Below are 12,811 nucleotides of genomic sequence, written 5' to 3'. Positions count from 1 at the left end.
TAAGTTCTTCAAACAAAACAGTCTTTAAGAGCACTGCAGTGGCATTAATGGAAACTACCAAATGTGCCATCAGGGAAGAGAAAATAGGAAAGTTTTGTCCTAACGGTGTAATGTTGACTGGTAGATATTTTCAGACTCAGGACAAACAGCTGCTAATTTTTGTGCTTTTATTTTTAACAGGTTTTGGAATAGTCCATTCTTTCATGGGCCTTAATCAAAAGAGCCTAGGTAAGGCTTCATCTGAGGGCTTTTCAAGTGTGTAGTCACAGAGTTGGAAATTAAGCGTCAGGTTTTCTGATTTCCCTATCTTTTCAGGCAGAGTCGCTAACACACAGGGTTCCGCTCTACTTGAATACCTCTGGTGAAGCGGAGCCCGTGACCACATGGAGGACATACTCTGGTGTTGATAGGTTTTAAGTGCCAAGTCAAAAATCTTAAAAGTGGTCCTACTCGGGTCCTTGTCCAGCCATTTGGAACAGAAAGCATGAGTTTGTCCTGCCGCAATAAACTTATCCTTTTACCACCAACCTGAAAAGACATTATAAATGTATTTGTGTCGAAGAGAGGATTACCAAAAACTGTGGGTGCTCCTGACACCACTAAGGCTTCCCAACTGGCTCAGACGGTAAAGAATCTGCTGGCAATGCAGGAGACGCGGGTTCAGTCCCTGAGTTGGGCAGATCCCTGGAGAAGGGAATGGCTACTCACTCCAGTATTCTTGCCTGGGAAATCCCACGGACAGAGGAGCCTGGTGGGCTACGGTCCATGGGGTTGCAAGGAGTCGGACACGACTGAGCCGCTAGCACTTTCACTCCACGGGCACCACCACGTTAATTACAGATCATGTGGCTCACACTCTTTTGAGTTTAGATGGTTTCTGCCAGCAGGGTGTTGGAGGCAGAAGTCAGACGATTCTGGTGCTCCCTCAGCCCCTGAGATACCCTGAGGCTGCAGTTCACTAAATAAAAAGACAGTTCAATGGCTAGAAAAATGAAAGAATCAGCAGATGATTGAAATGAAAGCTCAATAGATGAGTATGTTTTGGAAAGAGCATTAGAACTGACGTACTGGAAGAAATGTGGGCTTCCCAGGTGGCTCAGTGGTAAAGAATCTGCCTGCAATGCAGGTTCAATCCCTGGGTGGGGAAGATCCCCCAGAGGATGAAATGGCAACCAACTCCAGTATTCTTGCCTGGGAAATCCCACAGACAGATGAGCTGGTGGGCTACAGACCATGCGGTCACAACAGAGTTGGACATGACTTAGCAACTAAACAAACAAAAATTGAATGAAATATATGTATGTGTTTGTGGCTTATTGAGGTATTTTTAAATAACAAGTGAAGTAAAGCCTGTACCAACTGCATTTAACTATTAGGTAACATGAAAATGCCAAGAGTAAGAATTTTCCTAAGATATTAACTCATATTAAATAAGCTGAAAAAATAAGCACAAAGGTTGATTTTTCAACAAGCAAATTTCTTGTGATGTTTTTCTTATAGAGTTTTCTTATAATGAACTTAATTTTAAAGCTCATTATGGAATAGAGATCCCCATGAATCATGCAAAAAAATCACCTGTACATTGACCTCTAGCTAGATTAAGGGATTTTTTGTTGTTGTTCAGTTTACTTGCTGTACAGCATCTATTTCTTAAAAGTTCTCATGACTCCTATGAAGCTCAGGTGCATTGGAGACCCTGAGGGGATCCGTGTCTCTGACTGTTAAGTCTGATAGATTATTACACCTGCTGTGGCACACTTATTCCTCCCAGCCATTTGATGAGGTGAATAAAGTTGTCCCAAAGCTTTAAAAGTACTCTTAATTCTAAACATCAAAGTGTTTACATGAAGTGGGGAAAAAATGACAAGTTTGTTTGAACAAAGAGAAGTCTTCAGTTCCAGCTGGTCACGTGGCCCTCACCGTTGGATGATGTTTCCTGCTGCTAGCATTCCTTACCCTCTGGGCCAGAGGACGAGGCCATTATGCATGAAGTAAAAGGCTTGATTACGGATAGAGACTGTGAGAAAATTCATCCACCAGGTATTAGACTCTTGAACATAAAAGAGGTACATTTCAATGTTGGCTCTATTTGAAATTATTTTAAACCTGAAGCTTTACAAAAATTAGAACCTGGCACCAGATGACACAACCCTTATGGCAGAAAAGGAAGAAGAACTAAAGAGACTCTTGATGAAAGTGACAGATGACAGTCAAAAAGTTGGCTTAAAAGTCAGCATTCAGAAAACTAAGATCATGGCATCCAGTCCCATCACTTCATGGCAAATAGATGGGGAAACACTGGAAACAGTGACTGACTTATTTTGGGGGGCTCCCAAATCACTACAGATAGTGACTGCAACCATGAAATTAAAAGACGCTTGCTCCATGCAGGAAAAGTTATGACCAACCTAGACAGCATATTAAAAAGCAGAGACATTTACTTTGCCAACAAAATATGGTTTAAGGCTATGGTTTTTCCAGTAGTCATGAATGGATGTGAGAGTTGGACTATAAAGAAATCTGAGTGCCAAAGAATTGATGCTTTTGAACTGTGGTGCTGGAGAAGACTCTTGAGAGTCCCTTGGACTGCAAGGAGATCCAACCAGTCCATCCTAAAGGAAATCAGTCCAGATTATTCATTGGAAGGACTGATGCTGAAGCTGAAACTCCAATACTTTGGCCACCTGATGCAAAGAACTGACTCACTGGAAAAGATCCTGATGCTGGGAAAGATTGAAGGTGGGAGGAGAAGGTGACGACAGAGGATGAGATGGTTGGATGGCATCACCGACTCAATACACATGAGTTTGGGTAGACTCCAGGAGTTAGTGATGAACAGGGAAGCCTGGCGTGTTGCAGTCATGGGGTCACAAAGAGCTGGACACAACTGAACTGAACTGAACCGCATCTGTGGGCTTCCCTGGTGGCTCAGTGGTAAAGAATCTGCCTGCGAGGAGATGCGGGTTCAGTCCCTGGGTCAGGAAGATCCCCTGGAGAAGGGAATGGCAACCCACTCCAGTATTCTTGCCTGGAGAATCCCATAGACAGAGGAGCCTGGCAGGCTACAGTCCATGGGGTTGCAAAACAGTCAGACACAGCTCAGCAACTAAACAATAACAACAATCATATTTGTAGATTAGATTACTTCTATTACTAGAAGTAATTTTGAAAGTGTTACGACCTTAGAAATTAAATTTGTAGGAGAAAAGAAAGATGACGGCTGATGTGAGGAATCTGGGATCATTACATTTTTTTTTTATGTGCAGAATATAACTATCCTAGCTTTTTGTTACTACAGTAATTATTAAGATACATTAGTGATATTTATGAAATTCTGCCGGGCAGGTCCTAAGAAAAAAAAAATTTTTAACATGTCTTTAAAAATACTTATAGATGGATAATTCTTACATCATGCTATTTTATGTTACCTTCTCCCATCCCATAATGGATTAGAGGTGACTGAGTTAAATATATTTTACTTTCTGTGCATCCTTTGAAGTTTCGAACTGCTGTGTCTGACAGGCTCACTAACTCAATAACCCGACTACCATATTAATCAAAGATTTTACTCTCAATCATTTTGAATCAGTAAGACTTTAAGAATGACTCTAGAAGCAGGACAGCTGGCGTAATCATCTTATGCTCTTGTCGGGAGCTGAAATGGAAGGTTTTGTGCTACAACACGAGCAGAAGATGATGACGCCATGCTCACAGACTGGATGTTTGGATCCCCTCAGAAACCGGGGAAATCCCAAACCCCAGGGTAATGTATTTGGCCATGAGGCCTCTGGAGAGTAGTGAGGTTGTGAGGGTGGAGCCCTCAGGAATGGGGTTTGTGTCCTTAGAAAAGAGGCCCAGAGGGCTCCAAGGACACAGTGAGAAGACAGCCGTCTCTGAACCAGGAAGCCGGCCTCAGCAACCAGTGCCTCTTCAGAGCCTTGGTTGCAAACTCTGCAGCCTCCAGAACCGTGAGCAATGAATTTTTTTTTTGTTTAAGCTGCCAGTGTGTGATAATCAGACTTTCTATGCTGAGAATTCTGGGTGCTGTGGGGTTGTAAGAAACAGCACAGAGAGATGTCATGTACACTCGACTAGTTCCCCCAGGGGTCACCTCTTAACAGAAGCATCGTACACCATCACAGTCGGGGCCCCAACACTGGATCAGTGTCTCCAGTGTCAACCAGGTGGCTCCGGTTTTACACACTGTGTGTGTGTGCATGCAGTTCGGTGACATTTCACCACATGTGTACGTCTGCACATCCACCACCACCACCTCCGAGACACAGAACATTCCAGAAGGTCAAGGATCCCTCAGTTACCATTTTATAACCACACCTTCCTCCTTCCCACACCAGAACACATTTTTTTTTTAAAATATGCAGTAAACTTAATTAGATAACTGAAGTTTCTCTGGAACCAACTGTAATCAGTGTGTTTTTCCAATAGTAGTTGTTCAGTCTCTCAGTCGTGTCCAACTCTCTGCGACCCCATGGACTACAGCACACCAAGCTTCGCTGTCTTTCACTATCTCCCTGAGTTTGCTCAAACTCATCTATTGAGTCAGTGATGCCATCCAACCATCTCATCCTCTGTCACCTCATGCCCTCAATCTTTTCCCAGCATCCGGGTCTTTTCCAGTGAGTCAACTCTTCCCATAAGGGGGCCAAGATATTGAAGCTTCAGCTTTAGCATCATATTTTCCAATAGAAATAAGTGTGCAGATTTGTTTCTTGGTGTCTGAGTTTCTGTTGCTTTAGAAGTTCGGGTACAAGGCAGGCAGACAGGTGTGGTTTCTGAAACCAAGGAAAGACCGCCAGAGGCGTGAGTCCCTGGAAAGCCCTTGAGAAGGAGGGGCTCGAGGCAGGCGTCCTGTTGGCAGGGTCCTCGGACCCCCAGATCACAGCCTGCACCCCAGTGCAGGCGGAAGCTGCAGAGCAGTGAGCAGAGGCGTGGGGGCTCTGTGCCTTGGAGAGTCTCAGAGACGATGTCCTCCCTCCACAAGGGCGACATACACTCCGGAAGTGCCACAGCTAAGGCACAGAGTGGTAACGGTCAGTGGGAAAGACTCGGACACCCTCTGACACTGCTGATCTCATTAGCCTCCCCCAGTCCCAAGCCTGTCACTACTGATGCCATATTGGGAAAGCATGAATGCCGCTTACCATCTCAGGTGTTGAGACCAGGATAGCTGGCCACAGTTAAAGGTCCTCTGCCCAACCCAGGAAAGTGTAGGAGATAGCTTCCAGAACAAGATCATCTGATGAGCCTTGAAGGGTCCTCATTCAAAGCCACTGAAATGGCACCAGGAAAGATTCCTTCCTTCCAGATAACATTGTTCTACTATGCGAATACCCGGACTTGTAGTCACATCAGGCATTATGGATAGGTGGTCTGGACTGGTTTACTCCAGTGATTCTACCTACCAAGCACTGAAATCTGAGTGCCCAGGAGTGATGAGCATGGAGGAGAGTGGAGAAGAGGGATGAAGGTCCCAAGGGGACTTCTGGGAGGCCAGCCATGGCCAGAGGCCCTGAGCAGCCTGATCTGGACACCAACCTCTTGAAAGCATCAAAGGAGCTGCCTGAGGGAAGCAGAGGGAAACTGAGAAACCCTCTCTGTACTGTTAGCCAGCCTTGATAAAAGTGGGTTTTTAAAATATGCCAGCTGGTAAATGCATTAGTTTGTGTGAATCCACTATTAAAATTACAGAAAATTACACTCCTTGGGCTTCCGGGATGGCTCAGATGGTAAAGAAACTGGCTGCAATGCAGGAGGCCCGTGTTCGATCCCTGGGTTGGGGAGATCCCCTGGAGAAGGGAATGGCTACCCACCTAATTTCTAGCCAAGAAATCTTCCCTCCAGTTTAGGTCCTGCTCATCTCCTCGGTGACACGAACCTCAATGCCCAAAGTGTTTTGTGCTAAGCTAAACACAGTGGGCTCCTGTTACAGAGGTTATTAAACCATTTCTAAGAAATGATAAATTTGAATCAGTTCTAATGAGATGGATGAAACTGGAGCCGATTATACAGAGTGAAGTAAGCCAGAAAGAAAAACACCAATACAGTATACTGACACATATATATGGAATTTAGAAAGATGGTAATGATGACCCTGTATGCGAGACAGCAAAAGAGACACAGATGTATAGAACAGTCTTTTGGACTCTGAGGGAGAGGGAGAAGGTGGGAGGATTTGGGAGAATGGCATGGAAACATGTATACTATCATGTGAGAAATGAATCACCAGTTTATGTTCGATACAGGACAGGATTGGGAGCTCGTATACACCCATGGTGGATTCATGTCAATGTATGGCAAAACCAATACAGTATTGTAAAGTAAAATAAAGTAAAAATAAAATTAAAAAAAAGAAAAAGAAATGGTGCCCTGTGGCACTGGGGAGAGCAGACTTCCCTTTAAGCATCAACACTGAAGCCTCTTTCAAATATTTGTTTATTTTGACCATGATGCATTAATTGGAATACCTTGTCTCCATCAAGATTGAAAGTGTCTTTTTCATAACTGTCGCTGCAGTAACCTTGCTGTTGTGTTTTCCGCTCCAAACTCTGGGCAAAACACCAAGTCTGCACACCTCAGTCTAACCATGATGTTCAGATGTATTCAGGACTACCTAAGTTTAGCTGTGTTTCCTATGCACAGGCTGTTACGTCACAGCCTTATGAAATTATTTATGCTCATTTATCAACAGTGAGATGGAACATTTCCTGTCAATATTCATGTCAGACTATTTAGATAAAGCTGGAAAGAAAGTAAAAGTGTTATCGCTGAGTCCTGACCGACCCTTGGCAACCCCATAGACTGTAGCCCGCCAGTCTCCTCTGTCTCCGGATTTCCCCAGCAGGAATACTGGAGTGGGTTCCATTCTCCAGGGGATCTTTCCCACCCAGGGATCAAACCCGAGTCTCCTGTGTTGCGGGCAGATTCTTTACCGTCTGAGCCACCAGATACACCTGGGTAAACCCTTAAGTCTTTTCTTTGGTTTCCCCTTTATAACAGGACACAACCCTCTTCCTCCCTGTCCTACAGGCAGTGTAGCCCAAAAGATGGTCCCGTGTTCTGAAGAATGAAATAGTTGAGTCATTTTCCCTGAGACCATAAGAGATTCTCCAGCTACCAGACAGAGCTCTGTGCAGATAACAACCACGTCTGACCCCCCACAGTGCTCCCAGCAGAAGCAGAAAGATGCCAAGCCTCTAGTCAACATTAAATGAACACAAATACGTCTTGCAGCTAATTAGGATCTATTGGTATTGGATTAAATGTCTTCATTCACAGGGCCCAGTGAAGGGTAAAATGTACATTTTGAAGAATCTCTTTGAAGCTAAAACCATGCTTGTAGAGTCTTCCCCCATTCTCAGGATAGGGTAGATTTCTTTTTCAAGGAATAGAATATAACTCTTTTCTTTCTGTCAACTTTAACCTAATATATATATTTTTAAAGGGATGTTTAAAGGTCTTTTGTCCACTCTGGGGCTGTCTTGGTGAGACCGCTTTCCACAAATAGAAACCTGCAGTGAATTCAAGAAAAAGGAACAATGACACTGGAATCACCTCTGTGTTTTCATGCCGTGTTTTCTGCAGGCACTTTTCAGATCCTGGAGGGTTAAGTAAAATAAAAGCTCAGCCTTTCTGCAGCTCAGAGATTGGCGGGGACAGCCCCCGCACCCTGGGGAGAGGTTACAGCTTAACCCCCCAGGCTGCCCTGACTGCCTCCTGGGTTTCTTTTAATCTCAAAACAAAATTTGCATGGAGGATCCCATTCCAGAAGCCCATCCTGCACTCTCCTTCAGCCTTTGCCAGGACAGACCCGCCCCGGAGGAAAAGGAACCACACACAACTGAGGGCTTTAAGTGCTCCTCAACAGCCAGGGGTGTGTCCCCCTCCCTGAGCTGCTTCCAGGGCACAAACACGGCAGCCGTGCCCGCTGGCCTCGTTGGAGGAGCAGGACGACCGCCCTTATCATGCGAGGAGATCATTTCAGGACTGAGGAGGCCCTGGGCAGGGTACAGCAGGCACGTCATCCCAGGGCCATAATCCCTGCTGATCTCTCTCAGAAACGGCAGCCCCACTGGGGGCTCAGTGGTTGAGACTCCGCCTGCCCGTGCAGGAGACGCGGGTTCGATCCCTGGTCCGGGAAGACCCCACATGCGCTGCAAGTACTGAGCCTGTGCTGTGGAGCCCCGGGGCCCTGGAGCCCATGCTCTGCAACAAGGGAAGCCACTGCATTGAGAAGCCGGAGCACCGCAATGAAGAGCAGCCCCCACCAGCCACAACGCGAGAAAAGCCCCGTGAACAGCAAAGACGCAGCACCGTCTAAAGTAAATAAATGCAGTTATCTTTTTAAAAAAGAAGCAACTGTGGAAAATCAAGAGGATGGTCCTGTAACGGTAGAGCCGCGTCAGCACGGGGCACGTGCGCGCACTTGCTGTGGGGAGGCTGACATTTGAATTGTGAGAGTCCCTGTCAACGCCCGCACCCCGCGTCACCCACCTGGGCAGAAACGCACCCACGACGGGATCGGCCAGATCTCGGTCTTGGTCCTAACGCCAGCTTTTCATCGGAAGGTTGAGTAACAACCCAGAGGCAGTGGTGAACGGGGAATTCCTGGCCAAATTCCACACGTTTCTGCCAGGCTCCAGGGCAGCCACTTGGCCACACTCCCCTTGGCCACACTCGCCTGGTTCTGTAATCGCTGCCGCCGGGACCCAAGACAGGCTCGGATCCCGAGCTCTGTCTGCCAGTCATATGGCAGACCTCAGCCCTGCTAACCTCAGCCCTGCCCTACCCCTTGGTAAATCCCTTTCCCGGCATTTACAGTCATGGAGCCTAACCCCTAGGTGTTACTTAATTACGGGGCAGAAATCCTTTTGATCCTCTGTAACTCAACTTTCCTCTGCTTCTTGACTGTGTGTCTCTGAGCTGCCTTTATCCCCACTGGATGAAGGGCCTGTTCCATCCTGATGTGGATCCAAGGTAGGCCCAGCTGGTTTTTACTTTTATGTAAATATTGTGCAAATAAAATTTTAATTGCTCTTACTAAATACTAGGAATTCTGTTTTGCCAGTTATCAACTGCTTACTTCATAAATGGTCCCTAAACTGAGTCAAAATAAATCCTACTCTATTATCTGGTTACATTATCTGCTTACTCAATAAGCAGTAAGTTCATGGAAATGAATAGGGTTTATTTACTCTACAGTTTTCCTGATCTGATAACCTCTGGATCTACCTCTGTTTTATACTGTGTATTAAATTTAAGCTGACTCTTGTGACCCTATGGAATGTAGCCCACCAGACTCCTCTGTTCATGGGGATTCTCCAGACAAGAATTCTGGAGTGATTTTCCAAGCCCTCCTCCAGGGGATCTTCCTGACCCAGGGATCAAACCCACATCTTCTGCATTGCAGGTGGATTCTTTTACTGCTGAGCCACCGGAGAGGCCCCAGATTGAAGCTAAACAGCAGGGGAAAAATTAAGGGTAAGAAGATGTGGAGGATTATCCTAGAGGTGTCTCAAAGTCTCCCCAGCATGAACCTGGGGTGCATTTTTTCCTGCAGATCAGCTGAGTAGAGGTTCCTGTGGTCCAATCAGACCTCCTGGTGTTAACTGGTAACTAGATAACGTGCATCTCATCCTCTCATGGTGCCTGCAGATAAAAGCAGAGTATCACCTTCATCAGTAGAGAAGTCCACTCAGCAAAGAAATAGGAATCTGTTTAAAAGGATCCTTCTTTTTGATATGGGTATTTACAACCTCTTGACTCACTGAAAAGTGGTATTTTTCACTAAAGCAAAACAGCCATTTTTTGGTAAAGTTCCAGTGATGATCTTCAAATGAAAGGCCAAAAGTCCTTATAAATTTGGAGAATCATCCTGAAGTATGGATGTTATTCAAGCTCTCTTTCAGATTAAGAATGTCTCTGAAATAGAAAACAAAGGTATCTCTCCTCATTTGCAGTTAACATGATTCTGAATTCATCTCCCCTTAAAGAATTCTTCCTGGGACTTCCCTGGTGGCCCAGTGGCTAAGACTCTGCACTCCTAATGCAGGGGGCCTGGATTTGATCCCGGGCCAGGGAACTAGATCTCACTTGCTGCAACTGAGATCTGGTACAGGCAAATAAATAAATAAATATTTAAAAATAATTCTCCCTCATTTAGTTGATTAGTGACCAGCTGAACCTAATAATGTTCCTTTTTTTTCCAAAATTCTATTTCATTGTAATCAGATAATACAAGGTTTTGGACCCACGAAACAGAATTCAACAGAAAGCCAACCCATCCTTACTAATTTAGCTTTCTTTATCGGGTGTTAGTAACAATCAAAGAAATACTAGCCTCCAAGAACATGAAAATGAACAGACCTGGTTTCTGTCCTCGACACTTCATCTTTTTAGAAAGTGAATAAGATACAGAGTAAATATCTACAATAGACGGTGTTTCAAAAAGTCATAAATGCCTTCATTGGTAGAGAAATGAAATCCTAGTAAGTAAGGGGAGGAGTGCCATACTTTTGACTGGGAGAAATCAGGAGAACTTTATGAAGAAAAATCCAGTTTCGGGTACTCTGTGAAGAGTAGTTGGGATTTGAGCAGATAGAGATGGACTCGAGGTGAGGTGAGGGGTGGAGGCCATAAAGGGGTCCTGGGGCCTCCTGCTGGCTGGAGAAGAGAAGGGGAGGCACGGGGGGAGGGCCGGGGGGCTGGGGTCTCCTGGAGGTCAGGGAGCAGGGTGGGCAGGCGGACTCCTGCCTTGGAAAGATGCTTGGGAGGGAGCGAAGCTCCCCGTGGGGACTCCAGAAGGCTCTAGGTGAGGGTCTAAACCAGGGGAGTAGCAGGCATGGCGGGGTGATCGGAAGGGATATGAGGTGTTTCTGAAGGTGTCATCAGGGGCTTGGAGACAGTTGTTTCTGGAGTAAGAGGGTGGGAGGGGGGCAGAAATAAATTGGGGGTTTAAAAACTAAAACCTAATGCCTAAAAGAATCACATTGGCATTAGAGAAATGCAGAGGAGAAAGTGAGGGATACAGGACACGGAAGCAATTAGCACCGTGACTACTGTGGTATTTACAAGTTGTTTTCAGCAACTTCAGACTGACAGATGTGTCTGTAAACACAGAGTCAGAACTGCTTCCTCTCGGTACCTCTGAGTTAGGGAGCCTTGCTCACAGGACCGGACTTGAGAGTGTACAGTGGAGCCTTGTGAACTGAAAATAGAACACAAACAACACTGAAAAATAGAATCAATAATTTATCTTCGGTTGAAAAGAGAGGCTCATCTATTTCATATATTGACATTCCGTTCAGTTCAGTTCAGTTCAGTCGCTCATTCGTGTCCTACTCTTTGCGACCCCATGAATCGCAGCACGCCAGGCCTCCCTGTCCATCACCAACTCCCGGAGTTCACTCAGACTCACATCCATCGAGTCCGTGATGCCATTCAGCCATCTCATCCTCTGTCGTCCCCTTCTCCTCCTGCCCCCAATCCCTCCCAGCATCAGAGTCTTTTCCAATGAGTCAACTCTTCGCACAAGGGGGCCAAAGTACTGGAGTTTCAGCTTTAGCATCATTCCTTCCAAAGAACACCCAGGGCTGATCTCCTTCAGAATGGACTGGTTGGATCTCCTTGCAGTCCAAGGGACTCTCAAGAGTCTTCTCCAACCCCACAGTTCAAAAGCATCAATTCTTCAGTGCTCAGCCTTCCTCACAGTCCATCTCTCACATCCATACACGACTACTGGAAAAAGCATAGCTTTGACTATACAGACCTTAGTCGGCAAAGTAATGTCTCTGCTTTTGAATATGCTATCTAGGTTGGTCATAACTTTCCTTCCAAGGAGTAAGCATCTTTTAATTTCATGGCTGCAGTCACCATCTGCAGTGATTTTGGAGCCCCCCAAAATAAAGTCTGACACTGTTTCCAGTGTTTCCCCATCTATTTGCTATGAAGTAAAGGGACTGGACTCCATGATCTTCGTTTTCTGAATGTTGAGCTTTAAGCCAACTTTTTCACTCTCCTCTTTCACTTTCATCAAGAGGCTTTTTAGTTCCTCTTCACTTTCTGCCATAAGTGTGGTGTCATCTGCATATCTGAGGTTACTGATATCTCTCCCAGCAATCTTGATTCCAGCTTGTGCTTCTTCCTGCTCAGCGTTTCTCATGATGTATTCTGCTAATTACTATAAAATCCTTTGTGGTGATGGTTGTCATACAGTCTCAAAGTCATGTCCAACTCTTTTGACCCCATGAACTGCAACACGCCAGGCTTCCCTGTCCATCACCATCTCCTGGAGCTTGCTCAAACTCATGTGCGTTGAGTTAGTGATGCCATCCAACCATCTCATCCTCTGTTGTCCCCTTCTCTTCCTGCCTTCAATCTTTCCCAGCATCACAGTCTTTTCAGATGAATCAGTTCTTCACATCAGGTGGCCAAAGTATTGGATTTTCAGCTTCAGCATCAGTCCTTCCAATGAATATTCAGGGTGAATTTTCTTTAGGATTGATCAGTTTGCTTTTCTTGCAGTCCAGGGAACTCTTGAGAGTCTTCTCTAGCACCACAGTTCAAAAGCCTCAACTCTTCAGCGGTCAGCCTTCTTTACAGTCCAACTAAGTAGAAAATTCTACTGTTGTTCAAAAGTCCCTTAAACCAGGGGATTTTTAAGACATGTTGAGCAAACAGCTGGAATCCAGCAGCTTAGTTAGGGTGCTTTTGGGCCTCCAGAAGGTAGAAAACCCAGCTCAAAGTGACAAGCAACATTAGGATTCTTTTTCACTCTCACATGACAAGCGCTCTG

Source organism: Oryx dammah, unplaced genomic scaffold (assembly GCF_014754425.2).
Source record: "Oryx dammah isolate SB20612 unplaced genomic scaffold, SCBI_Odam_1.1 HiC_scaffold_1, whole genome shotgun sequence".
In the NCBI taxonomy this organism is placed as follows: Eukaryota; Metazoa; Chordata; class Mammalia; order Artiodactyla; family Bovidae; genus Oryx; species Oryx dammah.
This window is presented reverse-complemented; position numbering follows the sequence as displayed.